General features: G+C 41.7%; 1 long non-coding RNA gene across 44 annotated transcripts in view; it reads right to left on the bottom strand.

Moving 5' to 3' along the window:
• The window catches only part of LOC102555978 (uncharacterized), a 310,738-nt gene that overhangs the window by 98,140 nt on the left and 188,891 nt on the right, over nt 1-23,707 (bottom strand). For 26 of the 44 annotated variants that reach the window (XR_015686873.1, XR_015686864.1, XR_015686870.1 and 23 more), the window contains one exon: nt 22,914-23,029. The exons of 12 other annotated variants lie outside the window; for them this stretch is intronic. This is a non-coding gene — a long non-coding RNA (uncharacterized LOC102555978). Of the gene's footprint in view, nt 1-5,658; nt 7,160-8,209; nt 8,365-20,552; nt 20,634-22,913; nt 23,030-23,707 lie in introns of those variants that run through there. 6 more of the 44 variants (XR_015686868.1, XR_015686869.1, XR_015686862.1 and 3 more) reach the window with 4 other exon arrangements.

Below are 23,707 nucleotides of genomic sequence, written 5' to 3'. Positions count from 1 at the left end.
CATGAAAAAAGTCATGGCTTGCAAGATCAGATTGGAGGCAATAAATATCACCTTCTTCCATGGTCTTGGTGGCTCTCTAATGTGACAAGTGACACAGTTAGTATTCACTGCCATGATCTAATTTCATCACTGTAACATCCCTACATATAACTGTTCTCACTATCATTACATAGATGGGAAATCTGATGTTCAAGGATATTGGATAGATGGCCTAAGACTGCACAGCTTGTATGTGGTAGAATATTGACTTTAACCTCCGCCCATATGCTACCAAAGTCTTCAAAACAATGACATAAAAATTCCTATGGATATATGCAGCTTTGGTTTTAGTTTCAGTTGTGTAGGTCTTTATGTCTTAAAAAAATCAAGCTGCAAATATGCAAATGAAATGAGAAAACTTCCCATCACTCTCACTTTTTTATGTGTCATCTCTAACTTCTTGCATTGTCCGGCTATAGCTTTATGGACTCTGACCCAGTCTTCAAGGTTTATTGCTAATGCTGACTTGGTAGGAAAGCTGAGTATTTGGCTGGTAGAGTAATCTGCCCAGAGTTTCAATGCTAACTCTGTTTAAATCTTGTCCCTACTGAGTATAACTATTTAATTTCTTTGTCAGAGTATACTTTGTAAAGCGTGACACACACAATACCCTCCATAGATAGTAAACACACATCTAATATTAACTCCATAGCAAGGAACACAGGAGGATGATCAACACGGTTTAAAGGTGAATTATACATAGTTCATTAAAATGCTAGACATGGTAAAGGGGTGGGCTCACAAAGCCCCATCCCTGGTTGAGGAACTATTAGCCATTGATACCTTTTACAGGAAGGAGAATCCTTTTTCTTCACTGATTTTATCTACAGGTTAGCTGTCCATTTCCTAGTAACGCTATAACCATGCACATCCATACACAATACACAACCCTAATCAAACCTAATAGGTTATTTAAAAATAAAAAGGGGCACCTATTGGGAAAAAAGAGATGTATATGAAAAAGATATGTGTGTATGTACATATATATATATATGTATATATATATGAAATTATCACAGAGTGAATAAATGAAATTTTCCTAAAATTTCAGAACAAAATTGTGAATTTTGATCCAAAGTTGATTGATTTCAGGACAATTAACTGGCATCTTAAAGACTTGTCCTTTTCCTGAATAAAAATTATTTTCAAGGTAAGATCAGACAACCATCCAACTTTATGGTCTGGGCTCTGGGTAGCAGTCAAGTTTAGGGCAACTTTACTTCCCCTTAGAGAAACCGTCTGAACACATTTTATGCAATGAAGGAAATATTCAGTCTCATCTGGCTATTAGGATAGCCACTGACCAGCTTCATACAGCCCCTGAGCTTTGTGTGTGAGTGACCAGGGGACTAAAGTTTTAATTTCATTTAATTCTGTTTGATTAATATTTAATTTTGAAGAGCCATGTGGGATTAGTGACCACTCTACTGTATGGTCAAATCCTCGACTGAACATCAAATGACCTTTGTGTGAACTAGCCAGAACACTTCGTGTGACTTTGAAAGGGCTCAGGGTAATATGTTTGCTTTATTTCCCAGCTTGGGGATTGTCATAATTAGTTTTGTCAACTTGACACAAACCTAAACACATCTGGGTAGAGGGAACCTAGATGAGGAACTGCCTCCCCAGGACTGGCCTGAGGGCATGTCTGTGGGGGGTTTCTTGATTGCTAATTGACGTAGGGGGGGCCCAGCCCAGTGTGGGCCCTTGCCACCCGTGGGCAAATAGGCCGGGATTGTATAAGAATGTCGGCTGAGCATGAGCCAAGGAAAGCAAGCCAGAAAGCAACATTTGTCTATGGTCTCTGCTTCTATTCCTACTTCCGGGTTCCTTCCACGGCTTCCTCAGATCATAGACTCTAAGCTGTAAGCCAAACAAGCCCTTTCCTCCCCAAATCAGTTCTAGTCAGTCATTCATAACCACAGCAGAGAAACAGAGTTGGTCAGGGGTATTTTTTTTAAATAGGCTTATTTTTTTTCTCCTATATTTCCTTCTATCAATCTACATTTTTTTTGATGAAAAAAATTGGGAAGAGACTGGTCTATTTATAGATGGCTGCTAGTGGGGCTCGTGGCCAGCGTTCAGATCACACTGAGGCCTCTCTGGGGAAAGAGTATGCAGTGCTGGGGCACCACTGCAGGCAGGGTGGGTGCAGGCCCGGCTGGGGACAGAGGGAACTAACATGCTGTCCTTAGGAGGTGAGGGGTAAATGTCACAGGAAAGACCTTGAATATGGTGGTACTCATCCCGTTCCTCCATCAAGGACATTAGGAGATGAACTGTTCTTCAAGGCTGGACTTGTAGTGTTATTCACCCTCCGAGTAAGTTTCAGCTAAGGTGATCCCAGGATAGGAAGGTTCTTGGATTTAATTGTTTACCAGCGAAATTCCTAAAAGTCTCTTCATACAGAGAATAAGCTCATCTAATAAGAAAAAGAGGGAAGGAAAAAAGAAAAATGTATATTCTTTGTGGTAAAGGGGCTGTGGGTGGTACAGCACTATTTGTCTAGTGGGGTTGTTTCAGAAAGAGAAGAGGGGAGAGAGTGGGGTCATGGAAAGAACACCCCTTTAGAGGCCCTGGCATACCTCATTTAGAGTAGACCTGTCCCTGGTCTGTGTTCCCAGTTCTTACAGGGGCTTTGCCCTTATTGAATGCAGGGCTCCTCCTTGCTGACTCCTCAGCCTCCGCACTCTTCCCTGCACAGAGCTGTCCCTGTCTCTTTTCAATGCGTCTTCAGCATGGACTCCCAACGATTATGTTTGCCCTGGCTTGCCTCAACGTTTATCTGCTTGTTGTTCTGCCCCAGATTTGCTGTCTCTGGATGGGACCTAAAGCTTAAGGATTCCAAGTTTGAAATCCATTTTCCAGGCCTGGCAACCTGTGATGCTGGTTTCTTTAATCCTCCTCTTTCACATGGCTCTAATATGTTGAGGACTTTCCTGAAAGGTTAAGTAAACTTTGGTGGAAGTCACAAGAAGTCCCAGAGAAGGAAAGAAAGTTAAAGCAGGAATCGTGACTGCATTCAAACAGCCTTGAAATTTTTTCTCTTCAATATTTTTAAGCCCCACTCACTTTAAATGGAAGACTCCTGGAGATATGTATCAACGATACCATAAAACCACAATGGCTGTCATTCCCCCCAACCAAGACAATGGAACTAAATGATTCGTTTATTGCTCTTGTTCAGGAACATGGCTCTTGGGTTATAATGAACAGTTTATTGAGTAATTACTATGACCCAGCCAACATGTTAGAACTGTCAACAAAAGCACGCTTTAATGCTCATCACACAGAGTTAGTCCTGTGTTCGTTCCCCTGAGAAAAGTTTAGATGCTTCACCCAAGATCACTCATCTAGCAAGAACAAGATCGACCCATAGATTAAACTCTAGGTGTGTTAATCCCATTGTTCAAATCAACAGTCTTGAGTTCCAGTGTAAGCTTTGAGTTTTAGAGAGTAAAGAAATTATTTGTAAAATGAAGATGACAATATTCTGTCTTTAAGGTTAAGGAGTTGAGACGAGTGAGAGTTCATTTCTAGACTTTAAAATGATGGGCATATGTACCGTGTTATTATTTTATGCATCCATTAGTTAGTGGGATACCATGCTAATAGGATTCTAATTAATTGGCAAAGAATGCTCAGACTGTAGCTGAGAAGCCTCACTATCCATAAAAGGAAGACATTGGCTTTGGACTTGCTCCAGCTTGACTTAGTTACTGAGTGACATTGAGCAGCTCAATTAAAGCTGGCCTGGCTAATGAAGTAGCCAGCTCGAAGCTCCCTGGTTCTGCCCTGGGTTTTGACACTCTCATTTGTTTTACACAGTATGCAAATATACAGGAGTCCAAATACGAGACTATTACACTGTTGGTTTTTTACGTGTTTGAGGTCTAGGTTAGAAAACTTGACATGAATTTGAAGAGCCTCATGGTATTCTCTTTGCCTTATTCGAAGTTTCGGGTGATTTTTCTACTTTTCTGGTCCTACCTTCTTATTTCTATTCTAATGACTCAGATGGTCTTCCTAATTCTGAACGAGTCTTCTCATGACTTAAGAGTCTTTTTCTCTGCCCCAGGCAAAGAAAAGCAAACTGGACTTAATTGAGATACCTCTTTAATATCCAAGTCCAGTGCTTCTCCAGAAAGGTTAATGTCACATGCCAATGATCAGAGACACGCCCTTCCAAAACCAGCCCTGTCGAGAATGGCATGTTTGTGAAGGGACATAAAACTCAGCATGTTGTAGAATTCTCTCACATAGTATTGAAACTTGACTTTTAATTTTTTCAACTTTAGGAGAAAAATGCTATCTCAGTTTAAACAATGCTTCCTTAAGGGACACTGCAGAGAAATGACCGAGTCCCTGGAAACTGACTGGGCAATACTGTTGGTATTCAGGAACTTCAAGTCGTAAGTTAATCTCAAGTCAAATTTTTGTGAAATGTCAGATTTTAGCAACCAAAAAACAAATCAGTCAAACATATCCACAGATATTATCACAGAATATGATCTGTACTTCATGCCTTTCCGAGTGAGCCACTTCTGAAGACATTGTGAGAGAATCTACATTTTCCCATAATTTGCAATTAGCAAGGTGGTGCTGAAATGTTTGTTAAGGCAAGATGGTGATGATGATGATGATGATGATGGTGGTGATGATGATGGTGGTGATGATGATGATGGTGGTGGTGGTGGTGGTGGTGGTGGTGGAGGTGGTGGTGGTGATGATGATGATGACAAATAAAAGAAAAAATGCTTAGCCCTGGTTTGGATTGAGTGAGACCATGGCAAGCAATGTTACATTCTTTTCTTTCTCAATAGCTTTGACTCTTCTTTTCTTTGAGTATTGGTAATGCTCAGAAGACATTTTCAAATATCTGACTTCCAACTCTAAGGCCAACTAAGAAAAAATGACCTGGAATAGGGATTTAGCAGAAAGACAAACAAAAAACAAAACAACTTCAGAACATTTAGCTTGGGCTTCACATCAGAGAGAGGTTAAATAATATATATGGCCAAAGAAATATTTATCCAATAAATTCTACCTGTCAACATTGTAAACGTGGTATTAAAAGCCCCAGTCCTGTTTTTAGGAAGCAACGACAGAGGCAAGGGACTATGAACAAGCTCTGCCATCCGCTCCTACTTGAAAAAGACACCCAGCCTTCCACAGTAGATCCTCCAGGTCTGCTTAGAATGATTGACAAGGGCTCTTTAGGAAAGAAAAGACAGGGGAGAAAACTCAAACCCTTTGAGTTGGTGCACATCATGCAAAGAAGATAAAGCATTAGAAATTTGGTAAGTTGACCCTTGGTTTTCTCTTCTGAATGAAAAAGACTATCTCCATTGTTCTTGCTGACTAGCATCGAGGCAGGCCCACCTCTAATCATGTTTCTTACTGAGGAAGCCTCAGAAGGTATGGGAAAAGATCAATCTTAGCATGATATGGCTTCCTTTTTTAATTTGATTGATGCCAAAAAACCTGCTTTGAGTGGAAGGCTTCAAAAAGCCTTCAAAATGCAGTCAATCCATTTCCTTGGCCTCTGCAGGGCTCCTGAGTCATGGCCCTTAGGTTTTGCTTCTTTTTTTTCTTTTTCTTTTTCTTTCGTTTTTTTTTAAATCCTCCCTCTCTGGATTCTGCATATGAATCAGAACACTTTGTACCATGGAGAAACAATATAAATAAATCATGTGATAAAATGACCTTTTTGAAATCACGTTTTGGCTGGACGATGCTTTTCACAGCTGTCTCTCTGCTCTGACTGCAGATGCCAGGGCGAATGCAGCTTTTACAAGTCCCTCACTGAAGTCTGACATCCAGTTGAATCCAATTCTGAGGAAGCTAAATTCAACACACTTCCTTTTCACATTTTTTTTTTGGCGGTTTGAAAACACAAACTGCCAGTGATCTGGCATGTGTGCAAGTAATATCCTTATCTTTGGCCTTCAACATTGCTTCTGGAGGGAAGACAGTGGTTCTACGAGAAGGGGCCTGATAACAAGATCTGGAGACAGGATTGCTTGCTTATTTATTGTTTTTGTTTACTGGAATCATTACAGAAGCTCACTGTCCTGGGAATTGTTTACTGCAGTGTCATGTAAAGAAGGAAGTGGCCTGAGAAGTGACATGGGAGTCCTCTCTTTCTGTTGTCCTTTTACTAAAAAGTGTGACAGGTCTACATATGCCAGGAGCTGAGACACAGATACAGGGGTGAGACCAGGGGCAGGATGTGAGATGACTGGGGGTGGGGGCATTTCTCCAGGTGTCCCAGTTTTGAGGAAGTATCTGACAGACTGCTCTAGTTGTCAACATTGCCTAATCCACATGTCAAACAACATTTCCAGGAAATGTCCTGTTTGTGTTCCTTTCCAGAAGGATTAGAATTAACAGATGCACGAGTCCCCAGAATGACTGGAGAAGCTGTGAGGGAGAAAAACATGGCTAGCTGGCCTCCCTTCCTCCCTTCCTTCCTTGCTTCCTGCCTGCCTGCCTTTCTGCTTTCCTCCCCTCCTTCCATTTTGTTTTCAAATTAAAATTTATCTGAGTTGTTATGTATCACTGGGGGCAGAATAAAAAGTAGAAATTAAACATTTTCTCTGAAAGCAGTTCTGGAATGTTCCTGCCCCTTTCTTTCCTAGTCGCGCTAAGTTCTTCTGGAGGGATAGAAAGAATAAATCATAATTTAAAAACAAGAAGCATCTACTCTTCTCCTATCCAAGTGACCTGTGTGTGACTCTTGCCTGGAAGCTAGGCCCTCCCTTCTCCCTTACTCTCCTTGTGACTTCTCTCTGGTGCCCTCCTTTGGATGGCTCAGCTCTTCACTTCTCAGAGTTTATCTTCTTTCACTTCCATCCACTCCTCCTCCTTTACACTCCCATCCCCCTGCCTCTCTCTCTCTCATCAAGACAGCTTCTGTACCTACTTTACTCACTTTCTAACGATAGAAATTGGGTTTGTAGTTTTCCTTGGAATCCTAGCCCAGATACATTGCCCTGAGGTGGACATAGAAGAGGGAAAGAGCCCACTCCTCCCACTCCTGCCCCTGTGCCCTTTTTTGATCATTAAGACAGATACTTAGCTTGTCATGGGCCAGCTCCACCAGGGATGGTTGTAAACTCTACAGAGAAATTAAAAAGGTAAAATAAAGCGATATTTTAAAAACTGTGTTAGCCACATCTCAGCGCTCAAACTTTGCTTTGAAAAACCCGAACAAGAAAATATTGTTGTGTTTTTGAGGACTTCATACAAAATAAATGTTCATCATTTTGTTTATAGTTTAAAATTTGTTTAAGCTTCAGATGGCAAAAAAGATGGTGAAAAATCATTAATGCCAATCATTTAATACATGTAATAAATAAAGATACTTCCTTTCCATTAAAGGCAGCTGACATGCTAGCTAAGCATTAGTATGGATCCTATAATGGTGCCACCAGTCAACCATTTTGACCTACAAAAATCAGACTTTCATGTGGTTCCATGTAACAGACTGACTTTATGTTGTTTTGCTTTGGACTAAGTATGTCTATAGTTTCTAGTCCTGGAGAACACACAAGGGCTTCATCCCTCACTCCCACTGCCAATCCTTTAGGAGCTAAAGAGGTTGGGTCTTCTTTCCTGACAATCTGATGGTACAACTCACCTAGAGGTGCCAATCACAGGTCAACAGCTTAACTCTTACCAATCTAGTGGAGATTAGAAATACATCAGGAGCCCTGATCAAAACTATGCATTTCTTACAGGTGTAGTGATGTACTTGATGAAGACGTGATTGGTGGATTAGAGATGGTATGCTATACATTGTTTTGGATGAGCTCAGCCTAAAGTATTCATTTGTTTTTCTTTTTCTTTCTTTCTTTTTTTTACCAATCCTTTATTTTGAAAATGGGAAAACGAGGGCTAGGGCTATAACTCAGTTGGTAGAATGCTAGCCTAACATGCACAAAACCCTGAGTTCAGTTCCAAGTAATGAGTAAGTTAGGCTGATGACGAATGCCTGGAATCCTAGCATTCTGAAGTCGGGGGTGGGGGGGGGTTGGAAGTCACTCTCAGCTTTGTACTGAGTTAGAAAGTAGCTTGAGCTAAAGGAGAACCAGACTCTAAAGATTAAAATAAAATAATAAATCAAAATAAGCAAAAAGCAAACCAAAACAAACTGTAAATGCCTTACTTTGGGTTTTATTGCTGTGAAGAGACACCATGACCACGGCAACTCTTATAAGGGAAAACATTTCATTGGGGCTGGCTTACAGGTTGAGAGGGTTGGTTCATTGTCATGGTGGTAGCATGTAGCCAGACATGATGCTGGAGCCAAGAGTTCTACATCTGGATTGAGAGCAACAGGAAGACAGACAGACAGAGAGAGAGAGAGAGAGAGAGAGAGAGAGAGAGAGAGAGAGAGAGAGAGAGAGAGAGATTGTCACCAGTGACATATTTTTCCAACAAGGCTACACTTCCTCAAACAAGGAGACACCTCCTAATAGTGCCCCTCCCTATGAGCCATTTTCATTCAAACCATCTAATTAAGCATCACAACCATCCCCCTCACATGGCACCTTAGAGTGCAAGTGTCAGTGCTTCTGTGCTTAGTTTTACCTGCTGCATACACCTCCCATTGATTTTCTGGTTCTTTGTCTTCTTCTCAGGCTGTACCTCTTTTTCAAAGGGAGTAGGAAGGACCTGTGTCTACATGAACACTTTTCACTTCCAAATGGTAACATAAACTTCAGCCTCCCCCAAGCAGCTACAAATAAATGAGAGCGCTTCAAATAAATGGATTTAAAATGAATATGCAAAACCAGGAAGGAGCTTTCCATGAGCCAATTACTTGTGAGAAGACTCCAGAAAGTAGAAAAGAAAGTAAAAACTAGCATTAGACAAAGGTAAAACTCCAGCCCTGCATGTGTTGAGAAGATTAATTTGCAGTTACCAATTTCCATGCTTCCTCCCCATCCCAGGCTGAGTGACAGTCTTTGCCCCTCCCTTGACCAAACATTCCTTCATCGTTTGATCCTACATTAGTTTTTATCAATTCACAAGGAACTTGTGAAGCCATTCTTCCCTACTAGATTCACCCCAGTGAGATTTTAATACTATGATATACATCTGTGTATACAATGTAGTCTGTGCCTTGTATGTAAAACGAGTAAGAGAATTTGCAATAAAGAATAGCTATCTGATACATTTGAATTTCTAAGGCACTTTTCCTTTCTACAAGATTATTTACAGTTTATTTAAGCTTTTGCTTGACAGATGTTATTTTGGCTGATCTAGAAACATATTGGACACAGCACTAAGTGCTTTACTAAACCCAAAATAAGTAAATGCCACATTTCACATTATAATTATTTTAGGTCCCATATTTTGAAGTCTGAGTTTGAAGTGAGACATAAATGAGTCTAAACAAATGTGATTTGCTTGCATAGAAGTAGCCATACTCAGCTGACCTCCCTTTAGTCACTGCTCGATTCTGACTACTGCATTAGTCCATTTATGCTGCACCAATACACGATCCCGACTATTTCCCAAGGAAGGAGATTCATTTTGCTCACAGTTTTGTGAGTTGACAATCCAAGATTAGGTGGCCCCACATGTTCAACTTCTAAAAGGGAGTCCACTGGAGTCCATGGCTGAAGCCAGACATGCAGCTGCTTTGTAACAGCCCACACTGTTGAGAACTAACTCTTCAAAAGTAGCATCCAGCCTTCCCAAGGGTAGAGCCCCTAGTAATCCACCTCACACTGTGCCTTGCATTCAGGATTTCATTACCTCAGTACTGACACACTGAGGACAAGTTCCCTTACGCATCTAAGCTATAGCAACTATCTAATATGACTTCAGGCCTTCTATTCCCAGTAATTCAGTAGCTGTAAGCAGTAAAGTGTTCATTATCTCTGTGCAATTTATAAAGACTTAGCCCCAAATATATGGCAACAAGAGATTGACAAGGAGTGTTCAGCAGTTCATAGTAACAGTTCCTTTCCAAAGCACAGTAACACCCTGACCCACATGTCAATGGATAATTAATGGCCTTGTCTATTTGCTGGAATAGAGCCAATGGCTCTACTATGTGGTTCTATTTTTGCCCAGTTCAAGTCATTATATCCTCCGCATGTTGGAGTTTGATTAATCAATGCATCAAATATCAAAAAAGATAATGACTTTCTCTTTTTAACTCATATTTTAATTAAGGTATTTTATTAATTCCCAGTTGTCTTTCCCCCCGTCCCCCGGCACTAATTTAGTGAGCTCTTCCTTTGAGACATTTTTAACATCATTATTAGCTTGGGTTTGTGGGTGTTAAAATTGTTTGATTGATTCAGACAGCAGCCTCCCTTTTCAAAATAATCAAGATTTTCTTTGATGAACAATAAACCTAGAAAAATGATGTTTGTCTAAAAGTTTTTGATTAATTAAATTGCCTTCTACCAAAAACCTATGTAGATTAGTGTAAAGAATGACGCAGTCATGGCTGAGCTGATGAATAGAAGAGAGGAGGTTCTGAGGTAGCAGCTGAGGGTCCCACACTGTGCTCATATAGTAAGTAAGCAGGCCCTGGACCTGGAGTGGCAGAAAGGTAGTTCCAGATTTGCAGGTCAGGTGTGTGTGTGTGTGTGTGTGTGTGTGTGTGTGTGTGTGTGTGTGTGTGTACGTGTGTGTATACATATATATAATATATATACATATATATGTATATGTGTGTGTATGAATGTTGTATGTTTTTATGTATGTATGCATGCATGCATATGTAAGTATATTTTTAGGAAGCTTCTCTAGCACTGGGTTTCCATGTGACTTTTTTATGTAGAATCTTCTAAGGATTCCAAATCCCCAGAGTTTGATATCTAAACAACTAAGCAACTTGTCATTTTCTCAGCCCTTGAGTTGTTTAAACATGGAGGCCTAAAGTCACAGAGAAGGTGAGGAGACAACAGAGCTTGTTGCCTCAAAGTTTCCTCTTGCATATCATCCAATCCAGAATTCTTCAGTTGGTGACAAGGTCTGGATTCACACCTCCCTGCTGCTGGGGAGTAGACTCAGTCTTTCAACCTCACGGGGTCTGTGTGTCAGAGAAAGGAGTCTGTCGATGAAAAGCCTTGCAGAACCAATATTGGAATAAGACCAGCTAGATTCCTTTTGTATTTATGTTCTCATGAGTTGAGTTCCCATTGGAACAGTGTCTCAACTCAAAAGAAAAGAGCACAGGACTGACGAAGGAGGTCTTCCTTCCCCCTTTTGCTTCTGCATTTCATATCCCTTGTCAACTATATAGTAAAGCCCATTTCAACCAGCATGTATGTAACATTCCAACCAGCATGTATGTAACATTCAACTACCATGTATGTAAACCAGGCTTCTCTTAACACTGGTCTGCCTTATTTTTTTCCCCAGTAATTTTCTTCATAAACTCCAGGAATCATTATGATGTGTGTGTATAGTTACTGTTTAGTGTCTCTATGTCTAACCCTTGCCATAACATACCCGAAGCGGAAGACAATGCTAACTTCTTCATTGGGTCATCTTCATAAGCCAGCACGGTACATGATGCATTTATACAACATTACTTGATGAAGGAATAAATGTAAACCAAATTGACTTTCACTGAAACACTTCCTGTTCCATTTCTTGCTGTTGTTAAGTTATGAACCAAGAGACAACTTTCCACATTCTAGGAATGAATATTCCTAACTTCTATTTCTCCCTAGATCTGAGATAAGTTTGATCTAGAAGCAGTTGTTTGGAATCATAATTGTCTCTAACTTCAAGATCCAGGGATAGGTCCCCTAAGGATGAGTCCCTTCAAGGGAAAGTTATTCAAGCAGTTATGTGAAGCATGCAAATGTCATGTCTAAAGCCCACTTAGACATAAGTTTGGGGTATTCTACTTCTGGAAAGAGGGTGCATCAGTTTCATGTTGTTCAACAAAGCCCCTCTTTGGGACCTTTGGATATATAGCTGCTGAGATAGCATTTTGAGAAGCATTTAGCACTTATTAGGATTTCACTGTTTCTATTGGACCAGAGGGCAGGGCTAAGTTACAAAGAATACCAAGGTGATGTGGCTTCAGTTTAAGGCTACAAATCTTACAAACTTGATTTTACTTCCCAGCTTGGTCACTTCTTGGTGGTCTTGGACAAGTTACATATCCTTCATAAACCTTTCGTTCCTCATCTAATTGTGATAACAGACTACACACTGTACTGTTGCAAAACAATTTAAACATTTTCCCTTAAAAATTACAGGGCCCAGCACATAGGAAGCATTTTATGAATGCCAACCATATAGGAAAATTTAAAACTGGGCTACAAATTCTTAGGTACTTTTCCATAGAAAGCAAAGGTATGTCCCTGTTTTTAGAATGCAGAGGAATTTGTGGTGACTCTAATGGTAAACTTTGGTAGCACTGGCATTTGGTTCCCTTCCAAGCAAGAAGTAGTAAGCAGACAGTATCCCCAATCTTTTGTATTGGCATACTGATTGACTCATGGAGTCCCACTTCCATGAGGCCACTATGCTGCAGAAGACATGATACTCTATGCTAGTTGGTAGGTGAGCTTCTGGGATTCTCCTGTCTGCACCTTCCAGCTTCCTGTAGGCATGCTGAATTTTTAGACACACTGTGTGTCCAGCTCTTAGGTGTGTTCTGTAGATGCAAACTCAGTTCCTCGGGATCTGTGCCACAAGTATTTTACCCACTGAATCATCATCCTGGCCTCACTATGAAGCTCCGTGGAGGCAGCCTCTGTAGCTGGCCTATGCCAGCATCTTCTTATCTAGTTTTCTAGGGGGAGAGGGGTGTCCCATACATACAATTTTTCCTTCAGACAACAAACTGAAATCTGTTTAAAACCAACATCTAAGGGCCATCTCAGCTGTTTCTTTTGTCCCCTTCAGGAGTATAGACCTGGTCTACTGATGGAATAACACTATCTTGTCAGTGGGTAGAGAAATGACTTTTCCCCCCAGTAAGTATGCAAGTAAAGATGTTAAAGCCAGCTGCTGAGGTAGTTCTTGCCTTTGAAACATTCTGTGTCCACCCCTCTGAGGAGGGAGCTACTGAGGCTTATTCATAAGGAAATGAATGGCCGGTCAGAGTCACCCAGAGACAGATCCTCCTTGGCAGCTGCAGAATGCTTTTTCCTGTTTCATGTCTGTTTGTAAGCACCCTCATGAATATATCCCTATGACACTTGGCAGAGAAAGTCTTTAATTGTGAAATAATTATAAGACCTAGTTGCCTTACATCAGCATAAATTTTAGAAAGAAGGAAAATGGAAACATCTTTGGAACATACCCATGAGTCTGTCTGACCAGGGCTCTGTGACTGATTGACCCTCTCGCTATCTCTTTCTCTTGGTGATGTGCTCACGGCTCAACTGGCATCGGCACAGCTGTTCACAGCTGCACACAAGATGTGAGCAAGCGATGGACTCAGCCATTTCTCCTCATGTGGTGCAGCTTCATTCAGAGAATGGACTGTGTTCTAGCTGGGATCTAGTCAGGAAATCTGAAAGGCATTCAGATTTCCTGAAATGAGGTGTGTTCTCTGTATGACTCTTCTCTGAGTACCCCTCTGAACACAGGGAGTCCTCAGTACTCACCCCCACCCTCATAATACAGTGAGAAGGAGTCTCTCCACAGTGAGTGTGTTTTTAATAGACCCTGAGCAGGAAGTGAACTGAGGTGGAACAATTGTCCTCATTATCTGAGGGAGAACCACAGCTGCCCTAAACTGCTTGGCCATATTAACTGACACCAGAATGCTCGTCACCAAATAGTTCCATATAATATGACAGTGTGTGTGTGTGTGTGTGTGTGTGTGTGTGTACATATATATGTATGTGTTTCATATATTCATAAATATAAAATATGTAATTTAAATATATAAATATATAATATAAATTGAGCATTTACTATGTACAGGGCCAAAAGGAACCATTTTATTAGAGTGCAACGTTCATGTGTTGCTCCTGAATGACTTCAACATGGTCAGCACAGTTTCATGCTTAATAAATGATAAATGAGTGAATAATAATAATAGGGACAGAAATGAGTCAACGTTGATAGAGTGTTAGCAGCCCCCCCAGTGAGCTGTACCCAAAAAGATCAGAAAGCCATATCTAGGTACGGTGGGAACTGTGATCTTCGAGGCAGTGTCTCTCAGGGGAGGGAAAAGGTAAGATCCAGTGTGCTGTACACCTACCTGCCTTCATGTGCTAAGCATAACCAGCACAGCTCTTCCAACACCCCTCTCACCTGTTAGTTTGGGTTTTGAGTTTGATTTTTAACCCTTTGCTCTCAGTTTCTGAAAAGAGTGGCTGTCCGGGTCCAATCACAGTAAAACTCTCTGCCTTCATAGCTCTTGCCCCTCTCAATCCATTCACTTCTGCTTTTATACCCAAAAGCTTTGTGGTTTTGTCTGTTTTTCTAAGTTTCACAGTGTATGCTGTTCAATAGAAAAACATTAAACACATACTTTTGATCAGGTGTTGGGGTCCACGCCTACTCTCCTAGCATAGAAGATGGTGGCAGGAGCATTAGGAGTTCAAGGTTGGGCTGAGCTATATGAATCTCTGTTTCAAAAATAGTGGAGATAACATGGCAGAGGGAGATGGCCTGAGAATCAAAGCATTTGTCACACAAGTCTGGAGACCAGAGTTCAGATCCCAATACCCAAGTAAGTGCCAGCTGCAATCCCAACACATAGAATGCAGGAGACCCCCCCCCACCAGAGCAAGATGGCTAGCTAGATTAGACAAATCCAAGGGCCCTAGGTTCAAGTGAGAGATCCTGTCTCAATACACAAGGTAAAGAGGCCAAAAAGACAGCTGACATCCAACTCTGGCCTTGAACGTGTCCACACTATGTGAAATGCACACCCGAAAATACATATGTCCACACAAGTAAGCATGTGTGCACATACCCCATACATAATAAATCTACACACATAAAACACAAATATTTAAATCTCATACTCAATTAACAAAACCACCTTCTTACATTTAACTCTTTTAGAGCCAAAAGAATAAGTATTACTTATGAGAAGAAACTGTGAAACAATGATATTTTCTGACTATTAACTAGAGTTTCTCTCTAAGTGTTTAAGGAAACTCACCCAAAAGCTCTTGGAGAACAACCGTTGTGCCAGTAATTGAGGCCAAAACCCACCAACCATAGCTTCTGGTTGCAGAAGCCAATCTAATTGATCTCTGAACAATTAGGTCCAAAAGTTTCCCAACAAGGCATAGTCAACATTTCCCTTCACTCATTTAATAAGTGAGTATTAATTCATAAATTGGAGAAAAGCAATTATGTGAATATAAGTAAAAATAAGTGTGAATATATAATCAGAAGCTCTTGTTTCTAACAGTACCCTTTTGATAGTAAAAAAAAAAAATGAACTAAAAGATTCACAACTAAGACCTAATGTGAGGAGAAAGTTGAACTTGAAATACTGAAGGAGAGTGAAGAATAGATTTCACATCCAAATTGTATAGTGAGTTATCCCTATAAAGCAAACATGGCACTATCTGACTTTGTACAATTTCTCATTTCCTAATATTTTCTTGGAAATGTTTTTGAGAAGTAAATAAGGATATATCTTTAATTTAAAACATATCTTCTTAAAATTAAAAAGATTTGTGTGTGTGTGTGTGTGTGTGTGTGTGTTGTACATGCATTTGTGTGTGTCTGAGTGTTTTGTATGTATACTGTGTGTCTTAGTCAGGGTTCCTCTTTCTCACAAACATCATGACCAAGAAGCAAGTTGGGGAGGAAATGGTTTATTCAGCTGATTTCCATGCTGTTCATCACCAAAGGAAGACAGGACTGGAACTCAAGCAGGACAGGAAGCAGGAGCTGATGCAGAGGCCATGGAGGGATGTTACTTACTGGCTTGCTTCCCCTGGCTTGCTCAGCTTGCTTTCTTATGGAACCCAAGACTACCAGACCAGGGACAGCACCACCCACAATGGGCTGGGTCCTTCCCCTTGATCACTAGTTGAGAAAATGCCTCATAGCTGGGTCTCATAGAGGCATTTCTTCAAGGGAGGCTCCTTTCTCTGTGATAACTCCAGCGTGTGTCAAGTTGACACACAAAACCAGCCAGTACACTGTGTGTGCAGCGGCCTCTGGAGGTCAGAAGGGGGCATCAAATCTCATCTAGAACCGGAGTCATAGGCTGTTATGAGTTGCCATGCAGGTGCTGGGAACTAAACCCAGGTCCTTGGCAAGAGCTTCAAGTGTCTTAACTGCTGAGCCATCTCTTCTGCTCCCTGGGATTTTTCATTCTGATACAAAGGTTTAAATTCATGGACCATACTGATAGCCAAGAACATGAATGATAATCAATCCATCTTGACCCCTGAGCATAACCACTTTGATAACTCCACAGTCAAATAAAAATGCACGGTAAAATAAATACAGAGTTAAGTCACTAAACACGAGTGGCAGGATTCATTAACTAGTGTGGTGGGTGTTAGAGGACATATCATAATTTCTTCAAGTTGCCTGCATCAGTACTTACAGTTTAAAGCAGCATGGTGCTGCTAAGACAGCAAGAGAATCCCTTAGCCAAGGAAACAGACGATCACAATGAAGCCTACAGAAATATGGCAGATAGGAATACGCACAAGCATCCATCTCAAGTCTAATTAATGTTGGAGCATTTATTGAAATGCTCCACGATTTAATTCCATGCTAACGGCATCAGAATTAATTTGTAAATGTGCTTCCTAACGCCAAAGAAAACAAAACTTATGACACGAAAGGCTTCCTGATCCATCCATGGAGATAAGGAAGAAATAATCCTAAACCATGAACAGAATTTGAAAGACACCAAAAGAAAAAAAATCTGAGATTAGGTGATGGATAACTACTTAATATGCAAACAACTACCGTGCTAAGGGACTGAGAGTAGGTCAAGAGCATTGGCCTGTGTTTTAGTTATTTTTTGATTGCTGTAGCAAAGTATCTGACAAAGCGAACTAAATGGGGAAGGGTTTGTTTCGTGTAGTCTTCCCGGAGTTACTGTCTATTGTTGGCTAGAAAATGGAGCTTCAGCCACCAGGTCACATTGTGCCCTCAGTCAGGAGGAGCAGAGACGGCTGCTGCTGCTCGGCTCACTGCGTTCGTCCATCCTCGCCTCGTCTAAGACCCAGGTCATGTAATGGTGGCACCCACATTAAGGGTGGGTCTCCCAACCTCTGTTAATCCAATCCAAAAGCATTCCCCAGGGAGCTGTCTAGAAGCCTCTCTCCTGGTTGACTAAAGATCCTGTCAAGAGGACAAGCCATGTTATTAACCACAGACCAGCTCTAGGCTTATGGCTATGGATGGCTGTCATTGGCTCATGCGTTGAGATCTGGCTCTGGACTCCTTGACCCACCTTTGTTTTCTTTTTCTTTATAGGATTGTGCTTCAGGAAAGGAAGAGAGATTCAACCAGGACACCGTCAGCTTCTGCTGTCTCAAGTCTGCCTAGGGGGCAGCCCTCTATAACTGAACACTGGTGAACCTGATCTTACGAGGACTGTGACAGGTACCCACTGAGCAGACTTGATTTTAGAGGCGAGGTAGTATCTTCTCTCCCTGACCCAGGGCTGGAGTGTGCTGCTTACTGAATTTAGAAGTTGAGACACTATCCTAGAGACCGTATAAATACTTCTGAAATGTTAATGTTTGTAAGAGTAGCCTGGGCCTGGAGAGATGGCTCAGTGGTTAGGAGCACTGACTGCTCTTCTAGAGATCCAGAGTTCAATTCCCAGTAACCACACGGTGACTCACAACCATCTGTAATGGGATCCGATGCCTTTCTCTGGTGTGTCCGAAGACAGCTATAATGTACTCATATACATAAATAACTAAATCTTAAAAAAAAGATAGCCTAAAGGTCTTTTTGAAATATGCTGGCCCTTACCTCAGAATCCATAGTACCCTGAGTCTGGAGCCCAAATAATTATTTTTTTGAGCAAGTTCCTAGGTAACACTGGTGTCTAGGAACAAACTTCTGAGACTCATCTTTTGAGAAATTAAATTAAAATGAGATTATATTTTATTTTGTCTTAAAACTCCTTTGTCCTGAACTGTTTCTATCAAGTACAATGAAATAAGCTGCCAGAAAAGAGAAACAACAGAGACTTATACCTGCAAACTCCACTGACAATCTGGATCCCACAAGCAACATTTACTGTTCAAATTTCTATAAATATTTCCAAAGAGTATCTCATCTCTTCTTGGTGTTGGGCCTTGGCTGTGGGTCTGCCGTGGCTCCTTGCCTGATGGGTGAGCACTGTTTAGACATCCTCGAAATGATTAATTGCCTCAGCAATTTCTGGAGTAATATCCAAATTCCCCAAACCTAAACCATAATTCCTCCAGGCTGGCAGCAAAAAACCAGCAGCATTCTTTTAAAAACCATTCTGATAGTTTCATAACACACAATGTGTGTGACTGTATTCGACACCCCCTACCCCTTTCCTCCTTCTTCTCAACTAGGCCCCCAGTGGCTATACCATCCAAGAAGATGCCACTCCCTTCTGTAGCAACCATCAACATGTAATAGTCAATAGCTCCTCAGGGAGGGGTGAGTCCTTTGGGTGACCCTCTGTGTAAGAGGCAGTGCAGAGGGCCCACTCTTGTGTCTGTGTCCACAAGTGTTTGGGGTTGCAATGGCCATGCCACAGGTGGATGGTTGAATTCCATGCACACCTCTCCACCCCCCTCTTCTTAGTCTTTCTACCTTTCTTCCTTGTGGGCCTTGGAGGGATGATGTACCATTTATGGTTGAATGCCCATCAGTCACTTGCCCTCAGCACTGTGACCAGGTCTGTCTTCATAGTTTCCTTATTAAAGAGGAATGTGGTGACTTACTTTCAGGCTGAAGTCATATTAACAAAAGAAACTACATAGTACTGCTCATTGTACAGCATTCTCAAGATGGTTCTGTTGACAACGTAAACATTAACACATACATATTTATGAAATATCAAGATGTTTGATTCAGGTGTACCTTACATGATGCTTCAGTCATTCCTCGATTGAAAGCATCTATGGCTCACACTTTCAGATCCTTTTCTGGCGGGTAGCTCGTGCTGTGTGAAACGAGCCGTTATCTGCGGTCACCTCACCGCGCAGCAGCAGCAGCAGAACTTCATGCTACTGCCGAGAAGTGGCTCAGTACTGCATCACCAGTCCACATCCCCTTCAGTCTCTCGCAGCTACCCTTCTGCTCTGCACTGCTGTGAGATCAACGCTATCTGGATTCCAAGTGAGTGAGGCAGTCACATGCTCTTTGTCTCTCTGTGCCTGGAGTGTTTCATTTACTACATACGGTCATCTCCAGTTACAGCTATGGAACAAATACCACTATTTCTTCCTTTTTTTACGGATGAATGGCATCTCTCTGTGTGCGTGCATGGTATTTTTGTATCCATTGGGGTTGGCGAGAGCAGTTGAGTTTCTCTGCCTTTCTCGGCTTCTGTGTCTAGTGCTCACTGTGAATGGAAGTGTAGCCGTCTCACTACACCGCCTTCATTTTCTTTGACTGCATCTGCAGAGTAGGGCTACTGGGTTCCCAAACAGTTCTGTTTTTGTTTTGTTTTGAAGAAGCTCCATATACTTTCCCACCACCACTAGTGTACTAATTTACATTCTCACTGGCATTGGATGGGGTCCCATTTTCCCCATATCTCACAGCACTTGTTATAGCTGATAATAACCATCCTTTGTGAGCCTGAGTTGCCATTCTGAGTTTGATTTGCATTACCCTGTTGATTTTTTTTAAAGGAGCCTCTTTTCCTATACTGTTGGCTATTTAATGTCTTTTGAAAAGTATGTTAGGGTTTATTGCCCCATTCCTGACAGGTTTTTTTGGGGGGGGGTTGGGGTGTTGTTTTGTTTGTTTTTATTTTGTTTGTTAAAGAAAAAAATTTAAAGTCCTTAAAGATGAAAGTCCTAGCAAACAAGCAGCTGTCGCGTGATCTCCTTTATTATCTATAACATCTGCTACCCCTTGAAACACTGACAATGACTGGTGGTGTTTTCTGAACCCTTGCTGTTGCTGATAATGCTGTTATTGATAACTAATGCATGTTCCTTTCCTACATTCTTCACTTACAGTCTGAGCAGCTCACAAGGCAAGTACAACCATCCTCGGCATAGAGGAGGAAGGTGAGCCTCTCGAAGTGAGACCCCGTGGTTCCCAGGCATCTTGCATCCTGAATACATGACACCATTCAGAGAAGACAAGTGCCCTGGTGGGTTTGTACACCTGTGTCCTCACACATCCGTGTGTTACTCCAGGTCTTTTCCTTCAGAAACCCAGGCCCGGGGAAAGTTGTGGGCTTTATGCAAAGCCTCCTGAGAAGGCACTGGGACAGTCAGACCACAGCTAGGGCTCTGGCCTGACTAATTAATAGGCTTATAAAGCCCCACTTTCCTCCTTGAACATCCTCAAGTGAGTCCTCAGCCAGGTTTAAAGAACCAGCATTCCTGAGAGATTAGGAGACATCCTACCACAGATGGGTCCTGTAGTCAGATCACTTGGAAGTGTTTGATGTCTGGGATCACCACCAAATTGTGAGCTGCTATCACGAGCTAGGAACAATGACAAATCATTTATAGATTGTTAGAGTTTTTATGTTTTCATCTCTGACCCGAATACCTGAAAACAACAGCTTAAGGGGAGAAAGTTTTAGTTTGGCACGAAATGTCAATGTATAATCCACCGTGGTGAAGGCATGGCTCGGCTCTGTGGTGGTGGGAGCCTGCGGGTGAGCCTTGTTCACGTTCTGGCTATGGACCAGGAAGCAGAAGAGAAGTCTAGAGCCAGAAGAGAGTGTGACCTTTCTATCCACCCTACATACCCTGCCATTCAGGCCTTGATTACTATAGTATTCATGGCTTTCAACATGTTGCCCAGGGATCAAGGTTTAAGCCAGGGAGAGAGACCCTGTCTCAAAAAACAAAACAAAATAACAACCAAAACCCAAACCAAACCAAAAATAAGAACATGTGGGGAAGGGTTCAGATCCAAGCATCACAGAGAGACTGACTAGAATATTCCCCCTTTGAGATGGGTGCAGCCAGGTGCCACCTTAAAAGGTTGATTTTATTTAGCTTAACATTTCTCCAAATTTAGAGGTAAAGGAATCCCTTTCTTATATAACAAATATCTTGGGGTTTTTTGGTTTGTTTTTGGTTTTGGTTTTGGGGGTGTGTGTTGTGTTTTGTTTTGTTTTGTTTTGTTTGCTTGTCTGTTTTTGGTTTTGTTTCTTTGAGACAGGGTTTCACTGTCCTGGCTGTCCTAGAGCCCATTCTGTAGATGGGGCTGACCTTGAATTCAGAGATCACCATGCCTCTGTCTCCAGAGATTAAAAGTATGCACCACCACAGTGGGGCACAACCAAGATCTTAAACAATGCAGACACACACAGCAACAGACTGAAAACAATTTCCCAGCTTCCACAGTCTATGGCCATATGAGTGTTTTCTTGTTCAACAGAGTAGAAAAGCCAAAAAATAATCACAAAAATAATAATAGCTACACCTTATAGTAAGAGCTGTCATTAACCCTCCACTAGACCAGACACCCAAATGCTGCTGGGATTGCTTCATCCTGACTGACTCACTTAACACCTAAAACCACTGCACTATGACAAGTAGAGTAGCTAATGTCTATAATTGGCATAGAAACTACTATCCCATTTTACAGCTGGGGGAAGCTGAGGACTTAAAGAACAGCTGTTCTCTGAAAGTGAACCCTCTCTGAGATGGAGGTTTTCATGATGCCCCAGAGGCAGGGTTAAGCAACACTCAAAGCACAAGCCCATCCTACTTGTATTTGATTGTCCTGGGGCTCGTTAGCATATCAAAGCCCCTACTGTGGCTGTAATCTGTCCTGTTGAACATTTCTGACTTTCTCTACTGTCCCTCTGCTTAAAAACCTGACTCACATTCATTACCCTCTTGATCAAGTTACAGACAAAAGCAGCCTTCAAATTAGGTCTATTAAGATTTATTTTTAATGAGGAGATAATTCCTCTAACAACACAAGCCAGACTCGTGTGGGTACGATTACACAAGCAGGCTGTCTTCAAAAAAGGGTAAAGAAAAACAGGTTTGTGCCTCCCTCTACTTGCAAGGGGTTCGGCCTGCCTTGATTAACTCCATGCTACTTAAAAGCACAAAGTACATGGGAGGGCTTTGGGAGCCATCACACACACACACACACACACACACACACACACACACACACACACACACACACGCAAACACACACTCCCATGATTAAACCATCACTATGACGGAGGGGAGTTCCTGATGCAGGAATGTGGACATCATAAGAGGGCAAGTGTCTTGAGCTGTGGTGCTGGACATTACAGAAGAAAAGTTGTTCAGAAATTGGGCAGTCTGCTTGTTCTCCCATGTGCACAGTCCTGTATCCCCTGAGCCCCCCTGCCAACCTTCTGTTGGGTTTTCCTGAGTCCCTCCAGAGAATTTGATAGTTAACCCCAACATTTTCGAGTTCCTCTGAATGACTTTTATGTTTTAGTAGTAGAAAATAATACAAAAACTTCTTCATACTCACTTTCTAAAATATCTCCCCCCAGGTCATCTTTAGACATCTATATCCTATGGCCATTCCTCCTTTTTAACCCCAGCTAAACAAATTATTTTATTTTAATGAATAATTTATCCAGTAATCTTTTTGTGTTTAATAACTACCACAAAGAGTCACTGATATAAAATGATCTTTTCATACAGTTCATAACAAGCAGAATTCAGGCCATCATAGGCTTTGTGGTCCCCAACGTTAGTCCCTGGTCCTTTTGCTCTCTCTCTGCAGCACCGCTGGGAGGGAGTGGATCAGCTTACCCAAAGAGTAGAAGAGACTGAGCAACAGCACGTTGTTGAAGAGGTTTGTGTAGAATTAGCAGGAACAGCAAGGCACAACTCCTAAGCACAGGCAGGACAGACAGATAAAGGAAGCCCTAGGGGAAAACAAGAGGTATCAGCAAACGTATGATACTACCACATGTAATCCTAGACTCTGCCAAATGATTCTCCTGTTTGTGTAAACGTGGCAGGAAGTGCTGCGCAGCACTGGGGATACGGGATGGATATCATGGGCAGTGGGCTGCTCCGAACCAGAACAATGAGTCTAACTAACCCTAGGGTACTGTGGCCCCTGTTCCCGCCAGATGTACATACACATTTGCACACTCACATGTGACTCATTGTGGATTTCTGCACACTTCTTCTGTGCAGTAGATCTGTCCTCCTCCTCGTCTGACAGCACCCAATCCACAAACCCTGTTGTGATCTTTTTTACATACTCATTCAAACATTACATGGACTCTCTCTCTCTCTCTCTCTCTCTCTCTCTCTCTCTCTCTCTCTCTCTCTCTCACACACACACACACACACACACACACAGAGTTAGCTCAAGTAAATCATAAACAGCCACTCTAGGCACTATTTCTAAAGCCATCTTTTCCAACATTGATCCCATTGGTTATCCTTAGATGTGATATTATAACAGTGAGTTATTGGAGACATTTTTCCATTCTTTTCAGGCTTCTTCTTATAATGCTTCTTATTATAACACTCTTTAATGGCAAAGAATATATCCATCCTGCCCTTTCCTGTCTCTTACCCACAAGGAGTAC

The sequence above is a fragment of the Rattus norvegicus genome, chromosome 4 (genome assembly GCF_021556685.1).
Source record: "Rattus norvegicus strain SHRSP/BbbUtx chromosome 4, alternate assembly SHRSP_T2T, whole genome shotgun sequence".
NCBI classification, from domain to species: domain Eukaryota; kingdom Metazoa; phylum Chordata; class Mammalia; order Rodentia; family Muridae; genus Rattus; species Rattus norvegicus.
This window is presented reverse-complemented; position numbering and strand designations above follow the sequence as displayed.